Source organism: Triticum urartu, chromosome 4 (genome assembly GCF_003073215.2).
Source record: "Triticum urartu cultivar G1812 chromosome 4, Tu2.1, whole genome shotgun sequence".
NCBI classification, from domain to species: Eukaryota; Viridiplantae; Streptophyta; class Magnoliopsida; order Poales; family Poaceae; genus Triticum; species Triticum urartu.
In genome coordinates this window covers 548,727,917-548,755,335 of record NC_053025.1, presented here as the reverse complement: position 1 = coordinate 548,755,335, position 27,419 = coordinate 548,727,917, and positions in this window count along the sequence as shown.

Sequence of the window (27,419 nt, the reverse complement as noted above, 5' to 3'; positions counted from 1 at the left end):
ACATAGACAACACCATGTCCCTAGTAAGCCTCTAGTTGACTAGCTCGTTGATCAATAGATGGTTACGGTTTCCTGACCATGGACATTGGATGTCGTTGATGACGGGATCACATCATTAGGAGAATGATGTGATGGACAAGAACCAATCCTAAGCCTAGCACAAGATCGTGTAGTTCGTATACTAAAGCTTTTCTAATGTCAAGTATCATTTCCTTAGACCATGAGATTGTGCAACTCCTGGATACCGTAGGAATGCTTTGGGTGTACCAAACGTCACAACGTAACTGGGTGGCTATAAAGGTGCACTGCGGGTATCTCCGAAAGTGTCTGTTGGGTTGACACGAATCGAGACTAGGATTTGTCACTCCGTGTAACGGAGAGGTATCTCTGGGCCCACTCGGTAGGACATCATCATAATGTGCACAATGTGACCAATGAGTTGATCACGGGATGATGTATTATAGAACGAGTAAAGAGACTTGCCGTTAACTAGATTGAACGAGGTATCGGGATACCGACGATCGAATCTCGGCCAAGTATCATACCGATAGACAAAGGGAATTGTATACGGGATTGATTGAATCCTTGACATCGTGGTTCATCCAATGAGATCATCGTGGAACATGTGGGAGCCAACATGGGTATCTAGATCCCGCTGTTGGTTATTAGCCGGAGAGTTGTCTCGGTCATGTCTACATGGTTCCCGAACCCATAGGGTCTACACACTTAAGGTTCGATGACGCTAGGGTTAAAGGGAAAGTATGTACGCAGTTACCGAATGTTGTTCGGAGTCCCGGATGAGATCCCGGACGTCACGAGAAGTTCCGGAATGGTCCGGAGGTAAATATTTATATATGGGAAGTCCCATTTTGGTCACCGGAAAAGTTTCGGGTGCTATCGGTAACGTACCGGGACCACCGGAAGGGTCCCGGGGGTCCACCTGGTGGGGCCACCAGCCCCAGAAGGCTGCGTGGGCCAAGTGTGGGAGGGGACCAGCCCCAGGTAGGCTGGTGCGCCCCCCACCACGGCCCAAGGCGCAGGGAGAGTGGGAGGGGGCAAACCCTAGGTCCAGATGGGCCTTAAGGCCCACCCTAGGGCGCCCCCCTCTCTCCCTCTCCCCTCTGGCCGCCACCCTAGATGGGATCTAGGGCTGCCGCCCCCCCCCTTGGGGAGGGAACCCTAGAGGAGGCGCAGCCCCTCCCCTCCCCCTATATATACTTGAGGTATGGGGCTGCCCAACATATGTGATTTGATCTCTCTCTTGGCGCAGCCCTACCCCTCTCCCTCCTCGTCTCTCGTAGTGCTTGGCGAAGCCCTGCTGGAGTACCGCGCTCCTCCACCATCACCAAGCCGTTGTGCTACTGCTGGACGGAGTCTTCCCCAACCTCTCCCTCTCTCCTCGCTGGATCAAGGCGTGGGAGACGTCGCCGGGTTGTACGTGTGTTGAACGCGGAGGCGCCGTTGTTCGGCGCTTAGATCGGAATCGACCGCGATCTGAATCGTTGCGTGTACGACTCCACCAACCGCGTTCTTGTAATGCTTCCGCATTGCGATCTTCAAGGGTATGAAGATGCACTCTTCTCTCTCGTTGCTAGTCTCTCCATAGATTGATCTTGGTGACCCGTAGGAAATTTTTTGAATTTCTGGTACGATCCCCAACACTCCTTTCCCTTGGAGCATCCTCCGCTTTCTCGCCTCCTTGTGTCTGGCTGCTGTGTTGGCTCACGGTAGTACTACTCCCTGGTGAGCGGTAGTACCGTAGGCACCAGCGGCAGTACCGTGCTGCGGCGCGGTAGTACCGCTCCCCTGTAGCTGCACTACCGTTGCCCACCAGGCTAGTACCGCTCCCTCGCGGTAGTAGGGGCGGATGTAATTTTTTACATCCGCGCCTACCACGGTAGTACCGCTTTCCTTCCGCGGTAGTACCGTGCTATGTTGTCAGGCAGTAGTACCGCTCCCTCGCAGTAGTAGGGGTGGATGTAATTTTTTACATCCGCGCCTACCATGGTAGTACCGCTTTCCTTCCGCGGTAGTACCGTGCTATGTCGTCAGGCAGTAGTACCGCCCCTCTGCAGTAGTACTGTGTCAGGTTTTTGCTTCTTCCGTTTCTTTGCGGAAGTAGGCACAGATGTTTCCTTCCCCCTGGCTAGGGGATTCCTGCCTTGCGGTAGTACCGCATGGCGGCGCGGTAGTACCGCGCTCGCGGAAGTACCGCCCTCAGCTCTTGTGCTTCGGATCTGACCTTGCTGTTGCTGGTGTTGCGGTAGTACCGCGGGCCTGTACGGTTGTACTGCATGACCGTGCGGTAGTACCGCTTGGCACCAAGCGGTAGTACCACGCGGCCCTGCGGTAGTACCGCTGGCCTGGAGCGGTAGTACCGCTAGCCGCGGGCTGGTAAGTGGATAACGGTTGGATCTTTGTCCCCCACTATATAAGGGGTCCCCTTCTTCCCCGTTGACTTATCTCTTCCAACCCTAAGCTCCATTGTTGCTCTAAGCTCCATTTTCGCCCGATCTCACTCCCTAGCCAATCAAACTTGTCGATTTGCTCGGGAGTGGTTGAGAAGGCCTCGATCCACACTTCCACCAAGAGAAATTTGATTCCCCCCACTAATCCCTTGCGGATCTTGTTACTCTTGGGTGTTTGAGCATCCTAGACAGTTGAGGTCACCACGAAGCCATAGTCCATTGTGGTGAAGCTTCGTGGTGTCGTTGGGAGCCTCCAATTGAGTTGTGGAGATTGCCCCAACCTTGTTTGTAAAGGTTCGGTCGCCGCCTCCAAGGGCACCAATAGTGGAATCACGGCATCTCGCATTGTGTGAGGGCATGAGGAGAATACGGTGGCCCTAGTGGCTTCTTGGGGAGCATTGTGCCTCCACACCGCTCCAACGGAGACGTACTTCCCCTCAAAGGGAAGGAACTTCGGTAACACATCCTCGTCTCCACCATCTCCAGTCTTGGTTATCTCGTGCCTTTACTTGTGCAAGCTTATTTGTGTCATATCTCTTTCTTGCTTGTGTTCCTATCCTTGTTGCATCATATAGGTTGCTCACCTAGTTGCATATCTAGACAACCTACTTTGATGCAAAGTTTAAATTGTTAAAGAAAAGCTAAAAATTGTTAGTTGACTATTCACCCCCCTCTAGTCAACCATATTGATCGTTTCAATCTTCCACCAATTAAACCAACTAGCATCAACTACAAGGAGTAATTAACACTACTAGCAACCTACTAGCACCAATCCCAGACTTGGAGACAAGAATTGGATACAAGAGATGAACTAGGGTTTTGAGATGAGATGGTGCTGATGAAGATGTTGATGGAGATTGCCCTCTCCCGATGAGAGGAGCGTTGGTGATGACGATGGCGATGATTTCCCCCTCCGGGAGGGAAGTTTCCTCGGCAGAACAGCCCCGCCAGAACCCTAGATTGGCTCCGCCAAGGTTCCGCCTCGTGGCGGCGGGGTTTCGTCCGAGAAGATGTCTTATGATTTTTTTCCCATGGAAAGAGTCCATATAGCAGAAGATGGTCACCGGAGGGCCACCAGGAGGCCCACGAGGTAGGGGGCGCGCCCAGGGGGGGTAGGGCGCTGTCAGGACCCCGATTCCAAGTCACATCGATCTAGCCGGTAACACCTCATATCGCTTTGCGGCCTCACGCACGGTATTCCCACGGGTGTCGCCTTACCATGGCCCGGGACCGTTTACGCCTTTTGGCTCACTTATATGATAGTGTCGCTAGCATCCATATGACAAAGAACCCAGGCCGACATGACTAGTTGTGAACGCAAAGTGGCACTAACTTACGGGGACATGCATACATGAATCAACATCGAGCATGTCGGTCAGCAGCGTGCGAATCCGGGATGTAGCATTGGGCTAACAGGACTCCGGTGAGCCGGGCTGTAGCAGGCTAGGCAGGACTCCGGATGTCACCGCGTGACATTTCCCCGAAGGGACAGACATAGGAACGAGGTGAATCATATGCCGGCCAGTCAAGTGTTCTGGAGCAGTAGTGCTGGGCTAGCAGGACTCCGGTAAACCGGGCTGTAGCGGACTACTATGGCTCATGGAAGCACAAGACTACATTTCCCCATAAGAGAGGCTACCAAGGATAAACAACTAGGTTGTCGGATCCCACACATACCAAGCATTTCAATAACATACACACAATATGCTCGATATGTGCAAATACAACATGTCATCACAACAAGACTCTACGACTCAGAGTATTTATTCATTAGGATCCGAGGAGCCAAGATATTACAAACATGGTCTCATGACCCAACATTCAGAGCATACCAGACAAAGCACATGCGGAAGCTTAACATGTCTGAGTACAGACATCTACAAATGAAAAGGGCTGAGAAGCCTAACTATCTACCAGATCCTGCCGAGGGCACAAGATCATAGCTGAGGTAACAAGCTAAACGTCGAAGTCCACGTGGAACTACTAGCGAGACTGAAGTCTCTCTGCAAAACATAAATTAAGCAAACGTGAGTACAAATGTACCCAGCAAGACTTACATCAGAACTAACTACATATGCATCGGTATCAACAAAGGGGTAGTGGAGTTTAACTACAGCAAGCCAGCTTTGACTTGATGGCTATCTTAAACTACGTCTGTAAGTAACTCTTTTGAGGTGGCGCACACGAGTCCACATATTCACCATATCAATACACCACTATGGATCCGCTCCCGTCTCCCTACGAGAACGCCATCCATAGCACTCACGCTTATCTTGCGCACTTTAGAGTATCCACTTTCACTTGTCTATGAACTGTATAGGCAACCAAGCAGTCGTTTACCGCGGACGCGGCTATTCGAATAGATGATGTTAACCCTGCAGGGGTGTACTTCTTCACACACGCTCTCACCACTTACCGCCGTTTACACGACATGTACTCGGCAACCTTCAAGCGGAAGCCCAACGAGGGTGTCGGCCACGGCCTATCTAAACACTCAAGCCTCTAGTCCAGGTTTATCGCCTATCCAGGTTCCATCCGCAGGGAATCCGACCGAGGTTTCCACATACGGCCCCGAACGATGTGTACAGGGTTCCCGAGACACCAACCGGGCGACTCGGTACACCGTGCCACGGTGTATCTACCGCATCATAGCCCACCCCTAGGGTCAGCGCTACGCACGGCCTCCAACACATATCCTATAAACACCAGAAACTAGTTGCAACTCCTGGATAGAGGACTAGGGTGGTTAAGAAGCCGAGAGGGTCCATTGGTTTCGGGCCCAATGTGTGGTAGTAGCTGGTTCTTAAATCACACATACAGATCTCGGTGCTTAAGGACGGTTCCAATGAAATAACGCACCATGTACTCCTACATGGCCTCTCATCGATACCTTTACCAAATCGTGTTCAACACACTTAGCTCACACACAGTAGGACATGTTCACAACTTTCCAATTCTTCCCCGATGAATCAGACCTGACACAACTCTAAGCAATAGCAGGCATGACAAACAAGCATGAATGAGTAGGCACATCAGGGCTCAAACAACTCCTACTCATGCTAGTGGGTTTCATCTATTTACTGTGGCAATGACAGGTCATGCAGAGGAAAGGGGTTCAACTACCGCAGCATGTAACAGTTGAATCGTTGTTGTCCTAATGCAGTAAAAGAGAGCAGGAGGGAGAGAGTGGGATTGTATCGGAATGAACAAGGGGGTTTTGCTTGCCTGGCACTTCTGAATATAATATAGCTCTTCATCGGTGTCATCGAACTCATCGTCAAAACTTCGTCTATTGAGAGGGGATAAATACCGGCAAACAAGGAAGAACACAATCAATGCAATGCAACAATATGATGCATGATCATGACACGGCAATATGTTGTGGTTTGAGCTAATGCAACTAGAAACCAGATTAAATGAAGTTGGTTTGAACCAAGGGTTCAAATTCAAACTCCATATGTGCTTATTTAAATGCCAATTATGCAAATTGCCATACACAGGCCATGTTTGGTTCAGCTTTTATCGACGGATTCCGCTGCCGCGCAGCAGAATCTGAACCAAAGGGCGAACCCAGCAAAATCCGATTTCAGAAATCCGCTGCCAAAATCTGAACCAAAAGTGGAAGCAGACCAGGACGTGCTTTCCAAAATCTGATTCCGCTACGGGCCAAAATCTGAAAAAGCTGTATCAGCTAGTTTGCCAAATGACCTACATCTTTTTGACATCAGATTTTCCACAGTTGTTTTCCCACAGCAGATTTTTCACAGCTTCTTTTAGAAATCCACAGCCGAACCAAATAAGTCCACAACAACCTTAGTTTGTTCAAACATGCATGCAAATGGTACATATGGATAGATTGGATTTTTCTGATCATTTTTCATATATAAATTATTTCATTTGGAGTTACGGTTGAATTTCTATGATTTTTAGAAGTTTATACTATTTTCTGGAATTTCCTGATTATTTTTAAAACCAGAAAATCATTAATTGCGTCAGCAGTGCGTCATGCCTGCGTCAGCAGTCAACCGGGTTGACCCAGGTCAAACCTGACGTGTGGGGGCCACACTTCAGCGACACAGGGCTAATCCCGGTCAAACCTAGTGCTGACTGGGTTTGACCAGGCCTGGGGCCCGCTGTGAGTGAGAGGGGGGTTAATTAGGCGCTAATTGAGCTAGTGCCACGTCAGGGAACGGCGTTTTGCCGCCGGTGACCAAATCCCGCGGTGGTGGCTCACCGGCGTTGGTCGGGACGGCGCTACAGAGCACCGTTTCGCGCGTGGTTTGCGGCTACGGCGAGCTGGCGGTGCGGCCTGTCGGGTGGTGGTGGTGGGAGGTGCTGGGGTGGTCTGCAAAGACGGCAGCGACATCGGCGGCGGCGACTGAAGCTCGGTCAGGTGCGGCGACGGCCCTAGAGCGGGTGCTCGGGCGGGTTAGCATGCCCGAAGTGGCCTGCGGGCCCTAGAGAGGCTAGCGGGCACCTTGGCGTGACCAAATAGTCACCGGAGGATGCCGGCGACGAGCACATGCGGCGGTGAGCTACGGGCGTCGTGAAACGACGGGTACAACAAGCAAAGGGCCACGAGGTTAGGGGAATCAACAGAGGCGCTCACAGTGAGGTCGGAGAGTGGTTTAGCGGGCTCGGGGACGACCTCTAGCACGCGAATCGACGAGCGGCGTCCGACGGGTGCCAAGGTTGAAGACGACTAGATGGCGGCAAAATGGAGCTCTCCAGCTTGTTTCCTTCTGCATGGAGGCGTGGTGCTCGTCGGCGGAGATTCCGGACACAGCGGCGCGGCGAAAGGGGGGCGATGGCCACGCGGGTGAAGCACGGCGACGGCGAAGCGCTCTCGGGTGTGCTCGGGGAGGGGGCTAGAGGAAAGGGAGAGGGTTCCAGGGTGAGGGGAAAGGCAGAGGGGGGTGCGGGGCATCTCCCAAGCAACGCGGATGGGCACGGGGACGCTCGGGAGGTGGCAAGCAGGAGGTGGCCCTCGCCTCCTGTGCGTGCGCCACGCATAGTGCACACTGGCGGGAGGAAGGGGATGACTGGCATGTTGCCTGGTGGGCTAGGCCGCCAGCAACAGTGCCAGGTCACAGGTGAGTGGGCTCTAGGTAGGCCTCTGCTCTGTTTTATTTCTGTTTTGTTTTGTTTTTATTTATTCATTTTGCCACTGATTCAAAATTCAAAATGAATTCAAAATAGGGAAAAACCTTCTGAATGTTTTTATGTTGCCATTATGGACATTTCCAGAGGCACATAAATAATTCCAGGGCCTTTTGAATTATATTCTATAAAAAATGAATAGAATCCAAAACTCAAATACCTATTGATTTAATTTCAAAATCCCAAAATAATTCCTTCAAAAATGTTCACTATTTTTGGTTTGGTCTTAAAGCCTTGCCAAAATTATCAAACATTTATGAAGTCATTTTGGAAACAATGAATGCAATTTAAAGGGTTCTTGCCCTTCTTTTAAAATGATTTTTGAGTCTTTCAATTTCCTCATTTCAAGTTTCTTGGGAATAACAGGATGCATGATGCTAACTGATGCAACTATCTTCAAACAATTCTAGGGCCGTGACAGGCGCGCCCCCCATCCTCGTGGGCAGGGTGTGGCCCCCTGGTGAAGTTCTTGCTCTCAATATTTTTTATATATTTGGAAAACGTCTTCCGTGGAGTTTCAGGACTTTTGGAGCTGTGCAGAATAGGTCTCTAATATTTGCTCATTTTCCAGCCCAGAATCCCAGCTGCCGGCAGTCTCCCTCTTTATGTAAACCTTGTAAAATAAGAGAAAATAGACATAAGTATTGTGACATAATGTGTAATAACAGCCCATAATGCAATAAATATTGATATAAAATCATGATGCAAAATGGACGTATCACCGGGTTCGGCCTAGGGCCGCCGGCGCCAGTTTCAACCCAAACCGGCAAAAAACGGGGTTCTGGAAACGCGACTGGGCCGATTTTTAGACGCCGACGCGGAAAAAACACCTGATAAAAGCCTGTTGGGGGCACGGCTGAAGATACTCTAAGGCCTTGTACAATGGGAGGTGATTAAAAAAATAAACTGAGTTTTTCTGAAGCACCGATGCCTATTTCTATAACAGAGACGCTTAGTTAAGCATCTACCCTATACAAATAAGCATCGGTGCTTAAGAAAAGCCTGTTTTATTTTTCTAAGCACCTTCCATTGTACAAGCCTAATCTGCGTTCCCTACACGGCGAGATCCTCATGTAGCGAAGGTGTGTGGGGATTTCTTTTCGCTTTTGCTTTGTATGCTTGACTTGCTAGGTCGAGATGGACTGATCAGGCCCTCGCTGCACCTGCTGGCATATGTGGTAGTTCGACAGCCAACTCGTTTTATCAGTGTAACATTGAGTTTGTGTATGGTGTGTTCAGACTTCAGAGTGGCCGTTTAGTAAGTGCATACTCCTACGAGTGGGCACGTCCTGAATCCAGCGGCATATGCATTTATTTAAAAAAAAATGCATTTTAAGCATGTTTTAAATTTTAAAAAATTCAAAAGAAAATTTCATGCATACATGTTCACAAATGTATGTGCGTGGCATAAAGTTTTGTCAGAAAATGATTTTTTGTTTTACCTTCAAAAAAAGACAAATTTCAGTGCTTTTAAATAGTGTTCCACGACAATTTTTTTATCTTTTTTTGCACAGGCTACAAAAAAGTTATTTTTCTGCGAAACTTTATGCACGCACGTAGAACATGAAAACGTACCAATGCAAACTTTTTTAGATTATTTTAGCATTTAGAAAAATGTTTTTTAAAGTGGGTTCATATGTATCCGAGTTTATTGATGCACTTTCCATGCTCGTACTAGTTTGTGCATGTCCGTTCACCAGCTTGCAACGTCGAGCTAGCTAGCAATGAGCGTGTTTGCAACTGCTTCAAACGGCGCATACAAGCTTTTGCCAAACAGGTCCACAATATTCTCAATACTTCAAAGTTCTTTTTTATGTCAAGACTGTGGTATTTTGTGCCTACGTACATGCTAAGTTACTGTAGTTTTTCAATACTTTAGTCTTTCCAATACTTTGCTATCAAACACAATGAACTCCAGATTCCGCCCAGAATGCTAAAGCCATGTGATCTATAAATGTTTTGGTGTATATTTAAGCTGGCATTTGGTCTGGTCTCTTAAATGACCGACAATTAGAGAAGACGTTTGATAAGAAGCAAAGTTTTAGATAGCTCTTGCATGATCACAGCTTGTTTTGTGTTGTCCAGTGCCAAAATGGCCATTTAGTATGCTTTTCCTGCTGGTCCAGGTTCAGCAACAGGTGTCACGTTTGTTCTCACGCTTGTTTGTGTTCTGAGGTCTATGCCCTACAGAAGCCATTCTTTTGGTTCCATGTATGATTTCTGCAGTTCTAGTATCCTCACTGTCTCAAGCGAAAAAAACTTCTTTTGGTTCCATATTTTTTTCCCTGTCTCAATGCAAACGTGTGTAGCACAGTAGTAGTGTAAACTTATTGTGCAAAGTAATTTCAGCAAGTACATGTACATGTAAAAGCACTGGTTCCACCTGGCAATTACAACACTGTAAATGCTGGTCTAAATTTACAGATGAGTTTCACAGTTCATTTATTTTATTCTCCAAATCCTTCTATGCTACTCCATATCTCACTAATATTGTTTCTTTAAAGAAAAGGTAGACAGACACTAATATTGTTTCATTAGCTATCTAGCTTATGAAACCCATTTACTCAAATCAACAGAGACACCATTCTCATCATAAAGCAGGTCGATCCTGCACGGGGTATACACGTGCGACTCCTGCACGCAAGCCGGGAAACGCTGGTCCCGTGGTGCCAACCAAAGATAACCAAGGTACTCAAGCTTGCAAGTGCTCAGGTAGTAGGCATAAGCGCAACGCTCGTACTGGTGGCCCAAGAAGACGATCTCCTTGCGAGGATGATACCCCAAGAAATCCAACCAACCAATGTACCAGCCTAGGGCGACGCCTTCTTCTTCTTCTTCTTCTTCTTCTTCTTCGGCGACATTGGCGCCATCATCATCGTCGTTGTCAGAGTCCCATTCGCGGTATCCCTGCTCCATCGACGATTCCAGTATCCTAGGATCCTCCTGGACCCATGATTTTTCTGCGTTTTGAAGGTTTTTGCCGATGAGTTGCCTGATTGCGGGCTCGAGGTCGGCGTGATGCACCATCTCCCACACCGGCGTCGCCATCGGTGATTCGTCGGTCAGTACCCATACTTTGAACTTTAGGCAGTCGACAATGCTGTAGTAAACCCCCATCCGGGACTTGCTCAGGTACGGTGTAGCCCACCTATGCTCGGCGACTTTGGTAACTCCTGGGGTTTTGATCACCACATACTTTCCCGTCAGCAGCGACAACCTGCAGCGATGATAATTTAGCAAGCAAATTATTACTAGTAGCTAGGTGGGCTATGTGATGCTGCTATGATGATTGGTTCATGTACGTACCTGACGATGAAACCGCCGCGGCAATGGACATATAGCGACTGCCGCCAGTAGACAGCGTGGCGACGGCGCGGCCGGCAATGACCAAATCCCATTCCGTAGCCGGGTGACAGTGGATCCGACCACATGTCGGCCACCGTCCCGGCGCCGCCGCCTTCCCGGACGAACGCCCTGTCGCTCCACCTTCCGGTCTCGGACGAGAACACTTGCGCCACGTACGGCGACGGCGGCCACTCCATAAGCCCCAAGGTGTCCTTCGCCTCGACGTGCTCGCTCTGACGGGGTCTCGCACGCTTCCGAGGTTCGTCCTCCGAGCACCAGGACAGCCAGTCCTCCCCATCGCCCGTTTCGTCGTCGGTGTCGATCTGAGGCGGCGGCAACGACTCAGCGTCCGCGAAGAAGAGCCGCCCCACGTTGAACGGCGGCGGCGGCGGCGAGTCGGCAGGTTCGGGGGGCTGGGGCTCGCCGGGCAACTCGGGGAGCACGAGCACCTCGTGGTGGAGAGACACGAAGGGATCGAACACGAGGTACGCGCCGGAAGCGACTCCCGAAGGCTCCGAGCTCGGCGCGGGCGGCAGCACGGCTGACCTCCGCGTGGCCGGGTTGTAGACGAAGCGCGTGCCCTCATCGGCCTCGCACAGGAGGAGCCCGTTGCAGTGGTCCACGAAGGAGGTGCACCAGCTGGTCGGCGCATCGGCGAGTCGGGTGTCGAAGCCGACGGCGGGCCCGCCGCGCGCGAAGAAGTAGGTGTCGCGCAAGCTCTCGGCCACGTTGATGAAGGCGCCACGCGGCGCGCCCGGCAGGAGGTGCGGGAGGACCAGCCTGCGGGCGTCGATGGTGGCCCGCCAGTCCGCACAGACGCGCCTGCATGCGGCGAGGTGACGCGGCGGGATGCGGCGGAGGATGTCGGCGAGCACCTCTTCTGGGAGATCCATCCGCCGGCGAGTTCTCCGGATCTGCGCACGTACTCTGCGAGGCTTTATTTTTCTGCGCCAAGGCTATTTCGCCCATACCGATTTCTTATACGTCTAGCGGCCCGGCCCAGTAATGAGGTTCCTTCGCTAGGTGCTGTAGGTTCCTGTAGGTATGGTCCTTTTGCCTCAAAAAAAGAAAAGGGTACGGTCTTCTTTGTTTTTTTTTTCTCTTTTTCATTTTCTTTGTTTTTTTTCTGCCGGTTTACTTTGGTTTCCTTTTTCTTTAAATTTCTTTGGTTTTCCAGTCTTCTTGAAGTTTTTTTGTTTTTCTTTGCTGTAGGTCCGGTGTATACTTGTTTTATCTCTGAAACATGAGCCTCATCTATTTTTAGTTGCATTCCCCCATGTTTTGATTCTTGTTGTTGATCAACGTAATTGATGAAAAAAACAAAAAAAATCACCGACATGAAAAATGCCTCTGGTGTGATTTGATTGTGTATGCTGTCGTGGAAAAACCACAGTGAGTAATCTAGTGTTACTAAATTCCTCTCAAATGTAGGCTAAAACAATGCTGCAGGAAGATAAAATGTAGAGTTTCTGTTGATTTGATATCTTTTGTATCTGATTTTCTGAAACAAGATAAAAATTTGTTGATTCCATGGAGAGATAAAATGACTATTGCACAAAAACTCTGTTGTGGGAAGTTTGACCTGAAGGGGAAGAGAGCTATGTCCAAGACAATATTTCTATTGGTGGTGGTGAAGATTCAGAGGGTTGTTGCATGCTGATGATGCAATGCAAGCTGATTCAGATGATGGAGGTGTTTCATCGCAGCCACTGCCGCCCTATGTTGGTATGGTGTTTGACACACTTGATGATGCTCAGAAATTCTACAACGACTATGCCTTCAAGTTGGGGTTTGAGACACATATATCTTCTTCAAAATTCAACCAAAAGAAAGAGGATGCAATAATGATCAAGAGGGTCTTTGGGTGTGTGCACTCTAAGAAGCCTGATAAAATGAAAACCGAGTAGCACATCATAAACAACTCTAGTAGGCAGCCTAGTGAAGGAATGGATATAACAAGAAAACGCCAAAAAAACAGTGCTCCATCATGATTGTAAGGCTATATGATTGTTGGGCTATGGCAGGAGAGATGGAGAATAACTTTTTTTTGCGAAGCATACACATCCATTGATGGAAAAGCCGGTGTTAGGTACTACCGCTCGCCCCGCAGTATACCTGCCGAGGATTACTAACTCTTGTTGACGTTACATGATGTGAACATATCAAATTCAGATTGCATGAGCGTACTTGGTAGGATCCATGGAGGTGACACCAGGATACTCCTGTATGTGAAGAGAGATGTTTTCAATGAATGTGCAAATCACCGGAAAGGGGCAACATTTCGAGACGGGTTTGTTGTAGGATTGGTTATGTTACCGCTTTGCTCAGCCATCTTATAGCGTTGCTAGTTGTAGGTGCAATTGCAGGTTGTTCCATGTTAGGACATGGATATCATGGGATATCACAATATCTCTTATTTATTTAATGCATCTATATACTTGGTAATGGATGGAAGGCTCGATCTTTTGTCTGGTGTTTTGTTCCACTCATGCCGTCTTAATTTTGTCATACCGGTGTTATGTTCCTTGATGAGCGCTTCTAACATGTGTGGGGTTTTATAGGGACACCCCTATCATTCGCTTAGGATAAAACTCTTCCAGCAAGGCCTAACTTTGGTTTTAACTTTGCCTAATAACAACTAAAACTTGCATAGGGACTTTCCGGGTCCCAAGGAAATTAAACAACAAACCGGCCCAGTGCTCCTCATGAGTGTTGTTCCAAATTAGAGCACTGTGCGGGGCCGCCCCTTGGCAACTTGGGGTATTTGGCACTTGTACGCGTCGTGTCCTGAGAACGAGATACGCGACTCCTATCGGGATCGTCGACACGTCGGGAGGTCTTCTTGGTTTAGTTTTACCTTTGACGAGTGGCTTGTCCACCAGGATTCCTTATTGTAAGCATCATGATATCACGGTGTGAGGATGCTTCATCGGATGCGTGTGGTAATTTATAATAGACTACTTGGAGCATCCCTACAGGGTTAAATCTTTTCGAAAGCCATCCCCACGGTTATGTGGCGACTTAGAAATTTATAATATCCGGTTGTAGAGAACTTGATACTAAATCCAATTAAAATATACTAACCAGTTAGGATCACTTCTTGATCATTACTAGTTCACATCTGTTGTGCGAAATTTACTCTTCTTACTCTTGTACTCGTAAGTTAGCCACCATACAAATGCTTAGTGCTTGTTGTAACCTCACCACTTAACCATTCCATGCCCATTAAGCTTTGCTAGTCTTGATACCCATGGTAATGAGATTGCTGAGTCCTCATGGCTCACAGATTACTACAACAACAGTTGCAGGTACATGTAATGCGATGATCTGACGTGAGAGCGATGCTTGCTTGTTTTGAAGTTCTTCTTTTGCTTGTTCTTCTTCATCGATCTTGAGATAGGTTCCTGGTCGGGAGCCTGGGACTAACATGGTGGATGTCGTTCTTGTTTTTTGTCTGATTTCATTTGTAGTCGGATTCTGCTCCTTTGTGCGATGATTGCTATGTATTGATGTATTCATGTTGTAGTTTGTGTCGAGTGTAAGCTTTTATCTGGTATTTTCATCTATTCAGTACATGGTATGTTGTAATGATATCCACCTTGCTATGCGTCTGAAATGCGATTCTGCCCCAATCATGAATTCATCACGTGATCGAGATAAAATTGCATCTTGGGTGCTACATTTTTTGGGCAACCTCACCGGTTTCCACTCCAACCAGGACTTCCGCGATCCATTGACCGTTACAACTGTGGGGGCGGGGGGGGGGGGGGGGGGGGGGGATATGAGATAGACTAGGATTTGTTTTGGCCTGTCTTGTACTTCAAGTTGATCATTGTACTATGCCCACAGGGCTCAAGCAATAAACAATCGATTACACCAATCCCTTTCTATTCATTCTACATGTTGAGTAACGTGATTGTATTAGGAAACATAGGTTAGACTAGGAAATATTCTAACTTGCCTTGTACTCCAAGTAGATCATGTACTCCTATATATATGCCCACGAGGCTCGAGCAATACAACAAACTATTCCACCAAATCCCTCTCTCCCTTCTAACATGGTATCTATCGCAAGTCGGTCATAAACCCTAGCCGCCGTCGCTTCGGCACTTGCGCGCCGTCCCCGGGGCGGTCGGCCTCCATGACCGCCGTTGGGGGCCGTGAGCCCATACCTAGGGTTCGTCCGCCGGCCGTGTTGGCTGGATGCCCTAGAGAGTCTTTTTCCCAAGCCTTTGCTCCGGGTTTTTTCGCTCTCTCGCCGGTCGTTTTGATCGGTGTTTTTCTTTTTTGGTTTTCCGATCTAATTTTGATCGGTTTGCGTCGCCCACCGCCGCTATCGATCCCATACGCCTCTGCTCCAACACCGACGCGATCGGTCGGCTTCTTCATCGACCTGGTGGCCTCGCGCGTCGTCCACGCGTCTGCCCGCCGGTCGCCCTGACACGGCGGCCTCGCGCGCCGTTCGCATGTCTGCCCGCCGGTCGCCCCGACCCGGCGGCCACGCGTCATGCGGCGGCCCTTCCTCGCCGATGTTCGCGCGCCGACCCGCCGTTCTACGCCGACCGTCACCGCCCTGCTCCGACCGGGACTCCTACATCACCCCGACCCAGCGACCTCACGCCATGCGGCGGCCAATCATAGCCTCCCTGCCGCCCGCCGTCGCCGGCTTCATCTCGGACTCCGTTGCCACCCCGCCTCCACCGAGCGGCGTCCCCGACCTCGCGCGTGATCGGATTGATCACCCGCCCGCCGCCGCGATCCGCCTCAGCTACGCAGTGCGACCGACCTGGCCCGTCGGTTGCGCGCGCCTTCGCAGGCCCCGTGAAGATCGTCCCTGAGTTCAGCGCGCCTCTCCACCGATTGAGCATCCGGCTGCCGCGGTGTCGCCCCGTCGGGCCGAAGCGCCGCCGCCCCTTGGTTCTCCCCGCGGCTGCATCGACCCGCATGCTGCCATTGCATCTCCCCTTTGGGCCATAGTGTCGCGGCCCGCGGTCTACCGCAGCCACGAGTACGTCCATTTCAGGCCGTCTCCATGTCAGCACCGACCCTCGCGCTGCCGCTGCGTCGCCCCATCGGGCCGTAGCGAGCGTGGCATGCTGATGACCCACAAGTGTAGGGGATCTATCATAGCTTTTCGATAAGTAAGAGTGTCAAACCCAACGAGGAGCAGAAGGAAATGATAAGCAGTTTTCAGTAAGGTATTCTCTGCAAGCACTGAAATTATCGGTGACAGATAGTTTTGTGATAAGGTAATTTGTAACGAGTAGCAAGTAATAAAAGTAAATAAGGTGCAGTAAGATGGCCCAATCTTTTTTTGTAGCAAAGGACAAGCCTGGACAAACTCTTATATGAAGGAAAGCGCTCCCGAGGACACATGGGAATTATCGTCAAGCTAGTTTTCATCACGATCATATGATTCGCGTTCGGTACTTTGATAATTTGATATGTGGGTGGACCGGTGCTTGGGTGCTGTCCTTACCTGGACAAACATACCACTTATGATTAACCCCCATTCCAAGCATCCGCAACTACAACAGAAGTATTAAGGTAAACCTAACCATAGCATGAAACATATGGATCCAAATCAGCCCCTTACGAAGCAACGCATAAACTAGGGTTTAAACTTCTGTCACTCTAGCAACCCATCATATACTTATTACTTCCCAATGCCTCCCTCTAGGCACAAACAATGGTGAAGTGTCATGTAGTCGATGTTCACATGACACCACTAGAGGAATGACTGTTGGGGAACGTAGTAATTTCAAAAAAAATCCTACGCACACGCAAGATCATGGTGATGTATAGCAACGAGAGGGGAGAGTGTTGTCTACGTACCCTCGTAGACCGACAGCGGAAGTGTTATGACAACGCGGTTGATGTAGCCGTACGTCTTCACGGCCCGATCGATCAAGCACCGAAACTACGGCACCTCCGAGTTCTAGCACACGTTCAGCTCGATGACGATCCCCGGACTCCGATCCAGCAAAGTATCAGGGAAGAGTTCCGTCATCACGACGGCGTGGTGACGATCTTGATGTTCTACTGTCGCAGGGCTTGGCCTAAGCACCGCTACAATATTATCGAGGATTATGGTGGAGGGGGCACCGCACACGGCTAAGAGAACGATCATGAAGATCAACTTGTGTGTCTAGAGGTGCCCCCCTGCCCCCGTATATAAAGGAGCAAGGGGGAAGGAGGCCGGCCCTAGGAGGGGCGCGCAAGGGGAGTAGGATTCCTACTCCTAGTTGGAGTAGGCTTCCTCCTTTCCTAGTCCAACTAGGAGAAGGGGGAAAGGGGGGAAGAGGGGAAGGAAGGGAGAGAGGGGCCGCGCCCCAAACCCCTTGTCCAATTCAGACTGGGCTTGGGAGGGGCGCGCGTCACCTCCTGGTCCTTCCCACTAAGGCCCATTAAGGCCCATTGCTTCTTCCTCGTATTCCCGTAACTCCTCGGTACCTCTGAAAATACCCGAATCACTCGGAACCTTTCCGATGTCCGAATATAGTCGTCCAATATATCGATCTTTATGTCTCGACCATTTCGAGACTCCTCGTCATGTCCCTGATCTCATCCGGGACTCCGAACTCCTTCGGTACATCAAAACTTATAAACTCATAATATAACTATCATCGAAACCTTAAGCGTGCGGACCCTACGGGTTCGAGAACAATGTAGACATGACCGAGACATGTCTCTGGTTAATAACCAATAGCGGAACCTGGATGCTTTGGCTCCCACATATTCTACGAAGATCTTTATCAGTCAGACCGCATAACAACATACGGTGTTCCCTTTGTCATCGGTATGTTACTTGCCCGAGATTCGATCGTTGGTATCTTGGTACCTAGTTCAATCTCGTTACCGGCAAGTCTCTTTACTCGTTCTGTAATACATCATCTCACAACTAACTCATTAGTTGCAATGCTTGCAAGGCTTATGTGATGTGCATTACCGAGAGGGCCCAGAGATACCTCTCCGACAATCGGAGTGACAAATCCTAATCTCGAGATACGCCAACCCAACATGTACCTTTGGAGACACCTGTAGAGCTCCTTTATAATCACCCAGTTACGTTGTGATGTTTGGTAGCACACAAAGTGTTCCTCCGGCAAACGAGAGTTGTATAATCTCATAGTCATAGGAACATGTATAAGTCATGAAGAAAGCAATAGCAACATACTAAACGATCAGGTGCTAAGCTAATGGAATGGGTCATGTCAATCACATCATTCTTCTAATGATGTGATCCCGTTAATCAAATAACAACTCTTTTGTTCATGGTTAGGAAACATAACCATCTTTGATTAACGAGCTAGTCAAGTAGAGGCATACTAGTGACACTTTGTTTGTCTATGTATTCACACATGTATTATATTTCCGGTTAATACAATTCTAGCATGAATAATAAACATTTATCATGATATAAGGAAATAAATAATAACTTTATTATTGCCTCTAGGGCATATTTCCTTCAGTCTCCCACTTGCACTAGAGTCAATAATCTAGTTCACATCGTCATGTGATTCAACACTAATAGTTCACATCACCATGTGATTAACACCCATAGTTCACATCGTCATGTGACCTATACCCAAAGGGTTTACTAGAGTCAGTAATCTAGTTCACATCGTTTATGTGATTAACACCCAAAGAGTACTAAGGTGTGATCATGTTTTGCTTGTGAGATAATTTTAGTCAACGGGTCTGTCACATACAGATCCATAAGTATTTTGCGAATTCTATGTCTACAATGCTCTGCACGGAGCTACTCTAGCTAATTGCTCCCACTTTCAATATGTATCTAGATCGAGACTTAGAGTCATCCAGATCTGTGTCAAAACTTGCATCGACGTAACTTTTTACGACGAACCTTTTGTCACCTCCATAATTGAGAAATACTTCCTTATTCTACTAAGGATAATTTTGACTTCTGTCCAGTGATCTACTCTTAGATCACTATTGTACTCCCTTGCTTAACACAGCGTAGGGTATACAATAGATCTGGTACACAGCATGGCATACTTTATAGAACCTATGGCTGAGGCATAGGGAATGACTTTCATTCTCTTTCTATCTTCTGCCGTGGTCGGGCTTTGAGTCTTACTCAATTTCACACCTTGTAACACAGCCAAGAACTCTTTTTTTTACTGTTCCATTTTTGAACTACTTCAAAATATTGTCAAGGTATGTACTCATTGAAAAAACTTATCAAGCGTCTTGATCTATCTCTATAGATCTTGATGCTTAATATGTAAGCAGCTTCACCGAGGTCTTTCTTTGAAAAACTTCTTTTAAAACACTCCTTTATGCTTTGCAGAATAATTCTACATTATTTCCGATCAACAATATGTCATTCACATATACTTATCAGAAATGCCGTAGTGCTCCCACTCACTTTCTTGTAAATACAGGCTTCACCGCAAGTCTGTGTAAAACTATATGCTTTGATCATCTCATCAAAGTGCATATTCCAACTCCGAGATGCTTGTACCAGTCCATAGATGGATCGCTGGAGCTTGCACATTTTGTTAGCACTTTAGGATTGACAAAACCTTCTGGTTGTATCATATACAACTCTTCTTTAATAAATCCATTAAGGAATGCAGTTTTGTTTATCCATTTGCCGGATTTCATAAAATGCGACAATTGCTAACATGATTCGGACAGACTTAAGCATAGATACGAGTGAGAAACTCTCATCGTAGTCAACACCTTGAACTTGTCGAAAACCTTTTTGCGACAATTCTAGCTTTGTAGATAGTAACACTACTATCAGCGTTCGTCTTCCTCTTGAAGATCCATTTAATCTCAATGGCTCGCCGATCATTGAGTAAGTCAATCAAAGTCCATACTTTGTTCTCATACATGGATCTTATCTCATATTTCATGGCCTCAAGCCATTTCGCGGAATCTGGGCTCATCATCGCTTCCTCATAGTTCGTAGGCTCATCATGGTCAAGTAACATGACCTCCAGAACTGGATTACCGTACCACTCTCATGCGGATCTCACTCTGGTTTACCTACGAGGTTCGGTAGTAACTTGATCTGAAGTTACATGATCATCATCATTAGCTTCCTCACTAATCGGTCTAGTAGTCACAGGAACAGATTTCTGTGATGAACTACTTCCCAATAAGGGAGCAGGTACAGTTACCTCATCAAGTTCTACTTTCCTCCCACTCACTTCTTTCGAGAGAAACTCCTTCTCTAGAAAGGATCAATTCTCAGCAATGAATAACTTGCCTTCGGATCTGTGATAGAAGGTGTACCCAACAGTCTCCTTTGGGTATCCTATGAAGACATATTTCTCCGATTTGGGTTTGAGCTTATCAGGATGAAACTTTTTCATATAAGCATCACAACCCCAAACTTTAAGAAACGACAAATTTGGTTTTTTGCCAAACCACAGTTCAGATTGTGTCATCTCCACGGACTTAGATGGTGCCCTTTTAAACGTGAATGCAGCTGTCTTTAATGTATAACCCCAAAACGATGTTAGTAAATCTGTAAGAAACATCATAGATTGCACTATATCCAATAAAGTACGGTTATGACGTTCGGACACACCATTATGATGTGGTGTTCCAGGTGGCACGAATTTGTGAAACTATTCCACATAGTTTTAATTGAAGACCAAACTCGTAACTCAAATATTTGTCTCTACGATCAGATCGTAGAAACCATATTTTTCTTTTTACGATGATTTTCCACTTCACTCTGAAATTCTTTGAACTTTTCAAATGTTTCAGACTTATGTTTCATCAAGTAGATATACCCATATCTGCTCAAATCATATGTGAAGGTCAGAAAATAACGATACCCGCCACGAGCTTCAACACTCATTGGATCGCATACATCAGTATGTATTATTTCCAATAAGTCCGTTGCTCGCTCCATTGTTCTGGAGAACGGAGTCTTTAGTCATCTTGCCCATAAGGCATGGTTCGCAAGCACCAAGTGATTCATAATCAAGTGATTCCAAAATCCCATCAGCATGGAGTTTCTTCATGCACTTTACACCAATATGACCTAAACGGCAATGCCACAAATAAGTTGCACTATCATTATTAACTTCGCATCTTTTGGTTTCAATATTATGAATATGTGTATCACTATGATCGAGATCCAATGAACTATTTTCATTGGGTGTGTAACCATATAAGGTTGTATTCATGTAAACAGAACAACAATTTATTCTCTTACTTAAATGAATAACCGTATTACAATAAACATGATCAAATCATATTCATGCTCAACACAAACACCAATAACACTTATTTAGGTTCAACATTAATCCCGAAAGTATAGGGAGTGTGCGATGATGATCATATCAATCTTGGAACCACTTCCAACACACATCGTCACTTCACCCTTAACTAGTCTCTGTTTATTCTGCAACTCCCGTTTCGAGTTACTAATCTTAGCAACTGAACTAGTATCAAATACTGAGGGTTGCTATAAACACTAGTAAAGTACACATCAATAACATGTATATCAAATATACTTATGTTCACTTTGCCATCCTTCTTATCCGCCAATCACTTGGGGTAGTTCCGCTTCCAGTGACCAGTCCCTTTGCAGTAGAAGCACTTAGTCTCAGGCTTAGGACCAGACTTGGGCTTCTTCACTTGAGCAGCAACTTGCTTGCTGTTCTTCTTGAAGTTCCCCTTCTTCCCTCTGCCCTTTTCTTGAAATAGTGGTCTTGTCTACCATCAACACTTGATGTTTTTCTCGATTTCTACCTTCGTCAATTTCAGCATTACGAAGAGCTTGGGAATCGTTTCCGTTATCCCTTGCATATCATAGTTCATCACAAAGTTCTACTAACTTGGTGATGGTGACTAGAGAATTCTGTCAATCACTATTTTATCTGGAAGATTAACTCCCACTTGATTCAAGCAATTGTAGTACCCAGACAATCTGAGCACATGCTCACTAGTTGAGCGATTCTCCTCCATCTTTTAGCTATAGAACTTGTTGGAGACTTCATATCTCTCAACTCGAGTATTTGCTTGAAATATTAACTTCAACTCCTGGAACATCTCATATGGTCCATGACGTTCAAAACATCTTTGAAGTCCCGATTCTAAGCCGTTAAGCATGGTGCACTAAACTATCAAGTAGTCATCATATTGAGCTAGCCAAACGTTCATAACGTCTACATCTGCTCCTGCAATAGGTCTGTCACCTAGTGGTGCATCAAGGACATAATTCTTCTGTGCAGCAATGAGGATAAACCTCAGATCATGGATCCAATCCGCATCATTGCTACTAACATCTTTCAACACAATTTTCTCTAGGAACATATCAAAATAAACATATGAAAGCAACAACGCGAGCTATTGATCTACAACATAGATATGCTAATACTACCAGGACTAAGTTCATGATAAATTAAAGTTCAATTAATCATGTTACTTAAGAACTCCCACTTAGATAGACATCCCCTAATCCTTTAAGTGATCACGTGATCCAAATCAACTAAACCATGTCCGATCATCACGTGAGATGGAGTAGTTTCAATGGTGAACATCACTATGTTGATCATATCTACTATATGATTCACGCTCGACCTTTCGGTCTCCGTGTTCCGAGACCATATCTGCATATGCTTGGCTCGTCAAGTATAACCTGAGTATTCCGCGTGTGCAACTGTTTTGCACCCGTTGTATTTGAATGTAGAGCCTATCACACCCGATCATCACGTGGTGTCTCAGCACGAAGAACTTTCACAACGGTGCATACTTAGGGAGAACACTTCTTGATAATTAGCGAGAGATCATCTTAAAATGCTATCGTCAATCAAAGCAAGATAAGATGCATAAAAGATAAACATCACATGCAATCAATATAAGTGATATGATATGGCCATCATCATCTTGTGCTTGTGATCTCCATCTTCGAAGCACCGTCATGATCACCATCGTCACCGGCACGACACCTTGATCATCATCGTAGCATCGTTGTCGTCTCGCCAATCTTATGCTTCCACGACTATCACTACCGCTTAGTGATAAAGTAAAGCATTACAGCGCAGTTGCATTGCATACAATAAAGCGACAACCATATGGCTCCTACCAGTTGTCGATAACTCGGTTACAAAACATGATCATCTCATACAATAAAATTTAGCATCATGTCTTGACCATATCACATCACAACATGCCATGCAAAAACAAGTTAGACGTCCTCTACTTTGTTTGTTGCAAGTTTTACGTGGCTGCTACGGGCTTAAGCAAGAACCAATCTTACCTACGCATCAAAACCACAACGATAGTTTGTCAAGTTGGTGTTGTTTTAACCTTCGCAAGGACCGGGCGTAGCCACACTCGGTTCAACTAAAGTTGGAGAAACTGACACTCGCCAGCCACCTGTGTGCAAAGCACGTCGGTAAAACCAGTCTCACGTAAGCGTACACGTAATGTCGGTCTGGGCCGCTTCATCCAACAATACCGCCGAACCAAAGTATGACATGCTGGTAAGCAGTATGACTTGTATCGCCCACAACTCACTTGTGTTCTACTCGTGCATCTAACATCTACGCATAAACCTGGCTCGGATGCCAGTGTTGGGGAACATAGTAATTTCAAAATTTTCCTACGCACACGCAAGATCATGGTGATGCATAGCAATGAGAGGGGACAGTGTTGTCCATGTACCCTCGTAGACCGTTAAGCGGAAGCGTTATGACAACGCGGTTGATGTAGTCGTACGTCCTCACGATTGATCGATCAAGCACCGAAACTACGGCACCTCCGAGTTCTAGCACACGTTCAGCTCGATGACGATCCCCGGACTCCGATCCAGCAAAGTATCGGGGAAGAGTTCCGTCAGCATGACGGCGTGTTGACGATCTTGACGTTCTACTGTCGCAGGGCTTCGCCTAAGCACTGCTACAATATTATCGAGGATTATGGTGGAGGGGGCACCGCACACGGCTAAGAGAACGATCATGAAGATCAACTTGTGTGTCTAGAGGTGCCCCCTGCCCCCGTATATAAAGGAGCAAGGGGGAAGGAGGCCGGCCCTAGGAGGGGCGTGCCAGGAGAGTAGGATTCCTACTCCTAGTTGGAGTAGGTTTCCTCCTTTCCTAGTCCAACTAGGAGAAGGGGGGAAAGGGGGAAGAGGGGAAGGAAGGGAGAGAGGGGCCGCGCCCCAAACCCCCTGTCCAATTCGGACTGGGCTTGGGAGGGGCGCGCGCCACCTCCTGGTCCTTCCCACTAAGGCCCATTAAGGCCCATTGCTTCTTCCTCGTATTCCCGTAACTCCTCGGTACCTCTGAAAATACCCGAATCACTCGGAACGTTTCCGATGTCTGAATATAGTCGTCCAATATATCAATCTTTATGTCTCGACCATTTCGAGACTCCTCGTCATGTCCCCGATCTCATCCGGGACTCCGAACTCTTTCGGTACATCAAAACTTATAAACTCATAATATAACTATCATCGAAACCTTAAGCGTGCGGACCCTACGGGTTCGAGAACAATGTAGACATGACCGAGACATGTCTCCGGTCAATAACCAATAGCGGAACCTGGATGCTCATATTGGCTCCCACATATTCTACGAAGATCTTTATCGGTCAGACCGCATAACAACATACGGTGTTCCCTTTGTCATCGGTATGTTACTTGCCCGAGATTCGATCGTCGGTATCTTGATACCTAGTTCAATCTCGTTACCGGCAAGTCTCTTTACTCGTTCCGTAATACATCATCTCACAACTAACTCATTAGTTGCAATGCTTGCAAGGCTTATGTGATGTGCATTACCGAGAGGGCCCAGAGATACCTCTCCGACAATCAGAGTGACAAATCCTAATCTCGAAATACGCCAACCCAACATGTTCCTTTGGAGACAATTGTATAGCTCCTTTATAATCACCCAGTTACGTTGTGACGTTTGGTAGCACACAAAGTGTTCCTCCAGCAAACGGGAGTTGCATAATCTCATAGTCATAGGAACATGTATAAGTCATGAAGAAAGCAATAGCAACATACTAAACGATCGGGTGCTAAGCTAATGGAATGGGTCATGTCAATCACATCATTCTTCTAATGATGTGATCCCGTTAATCAAATAACAACTCTTTTGTTCATGGTTAGGAAACATAACCATCTTCGATTAACGAGCTAGTCAAGTAGAGGCATACTAGTGACACTTTGTTTGTCTATGTATTCACACATGTATTATGTTTCCGGTTAATACAATTCTAGCATGAATAATAAACATTTATCATGATATAAGGAAATAAATAATAACTTTATTATTGCCTCTAGGGCATATTTCCTTCAATGACAACATACATCTCATCAAAATATCGAACGAATACCAAATTCACATGACTACTAATAGTAAGACTTCTCCCATGTCTTCAGGAACAAACGTAACTACTCACAAAGCATATTCATGTTCATAATCAGAGTGGTATTAATATGCATAATGGATCTGAACATATGATCTTCCACCAATTAAACCAACTAGCATCAACTACAAGGAGTAATCAACACTACTAGCAACCCACAGGTACCAATCTGAGGTTTGGATACAAAGATTGGATATAAGAGATGAACTAGGGTTTGAGATGAGATGGTGCTGGTGAAGATGTTGATGGAGATTGACCCCCTCCCGATGAGAGGATCGTTGGTGATGATGATGGCGATGATTTCCCCCTCCTGGAGGGAAGTTTCCAAGGCAGAACAGCTCCGCTGGAGCCCTAGATTGGTTCCGCCAAGGTTCCGCCTCGTGGCGGCGGAGTTTCGTCCCGTAAGCTTGCTTATGATTTTTTTCCTCGACGAAAGACTCCATATAGCAGAAGATGGGCATCGGAGGGCCACCAGGGGGCCCACGAGGCAGGGGGGCGGCCAGGGGGGTAGGGTGCCCCCCCTCGTGGCTGGTGGGTGGACCTCCTCTGGTACTTCTTGTGCTCAGTATTTTTTATATATTCTGGAAATAACTTCCGTGAATTTTCAAGACTTTTGAAGCTGTGCAAAATAGGTCTCTAATATTTGCTCCTTTTCCAGCCCAGAATTCCAGCTGCCGGCATTCTCCCTCTTTATGTAAACCTTGTAAAATAAGAGAGAATAGGCATAAGTATTGTGACATAATGTGTAATAACAACCCATAATGCAATAAATATCGATATAAAAGCATGATGCAAAATGGACGTATCAACTCCCCCAAGCTTATACCTCGCTTGTTCTCAAGCGAAAGCTCAAATCGAAAAATATGTCCACATGTTTAGAGATAGAGGTGTCGATACAAATAAAATACGAATATGAGGGAATCATGATCATTCTTAGAGCAGCAACACACACACACACACACACACACACACACACACATATATATATATATAGTCATATGATCTCTTATGCTAAAGTAACAATTCAATCACAATTTCAAGTATGAATCATAAACTTCATTGAGAACCAACAAACTCTAATCTCAGTCATTGAGGCAATTGCAATTTATCATAACTAGGAAAGAGTCAATATAAGAGCTTTTCAGCAAGTCCACATACTCAACCATCTTTCAGTCTTTCACAATTGCTAACACTCACGCAATATTTATGGGTATGAAGTTTTAATCGGACACAGAGAAAGATAGGGGCTTATAGTTTTGCCTCCCAATGTTTTACCTTAAGGGTAATGTCAACAATAATAGTTCATGAAGACTCACATCCAATTAGCTATATATATCAGGATCTTTCCAACACATTGTGCTTGCCAAAGGATATAATGTAAAAAAGGAAAGGTGAAGATCACCATGACTCTTATGTAAGGTAGAAGATAAAAGTAAAAGATAGGCCCTTCGCAGAGGGAGGCAGAGGTTGTCATGCACTTTTATGGTTGGATGCACAAAATCTTAATGCGAAAGAACGTCACTTTATATTGCCACTTGTGATATGGACCTTTATTATGCAGTCCGTCAATTTTATTTCTTCCACATCACAAGATTGTATAAAGCTTATTTTCTCCACACTAACAAGTCATACACATTTAGAGAGCAATTTTTATTGCTTGCACCGATGACAACTTACTTGAAGGGTCTTACTCAATCCATAGGTAGGCATGGTGGACTCTCATGGCAAAAACGGGTTTAGGGATATTTGGAAGCACAAGTAGTATCTCTACTTGGTGCAAAGAAATTGGCTAGCATGAGAGGGAAAGGCAAGCTCAACATGTTGGATGATCCATGACAATATAATTTATCTCAGATGAAAGAAAACATAACCCATTACGTTGTCTTCCTTGTCCAACGTCAACTCTTTAGCATATCATACTTTAATGAGTGCTTACAATCATAAAAGATGTCCAAGATAGTGTATTTATATGTGAACCTCTCTTTCTTTATTACTTTCTATTAATTGCAGCGATGACCAAAACTATGTTTGTCAACTCTCAACAACTTTTATTCATCATACTCTTTATATGTGAGCTCA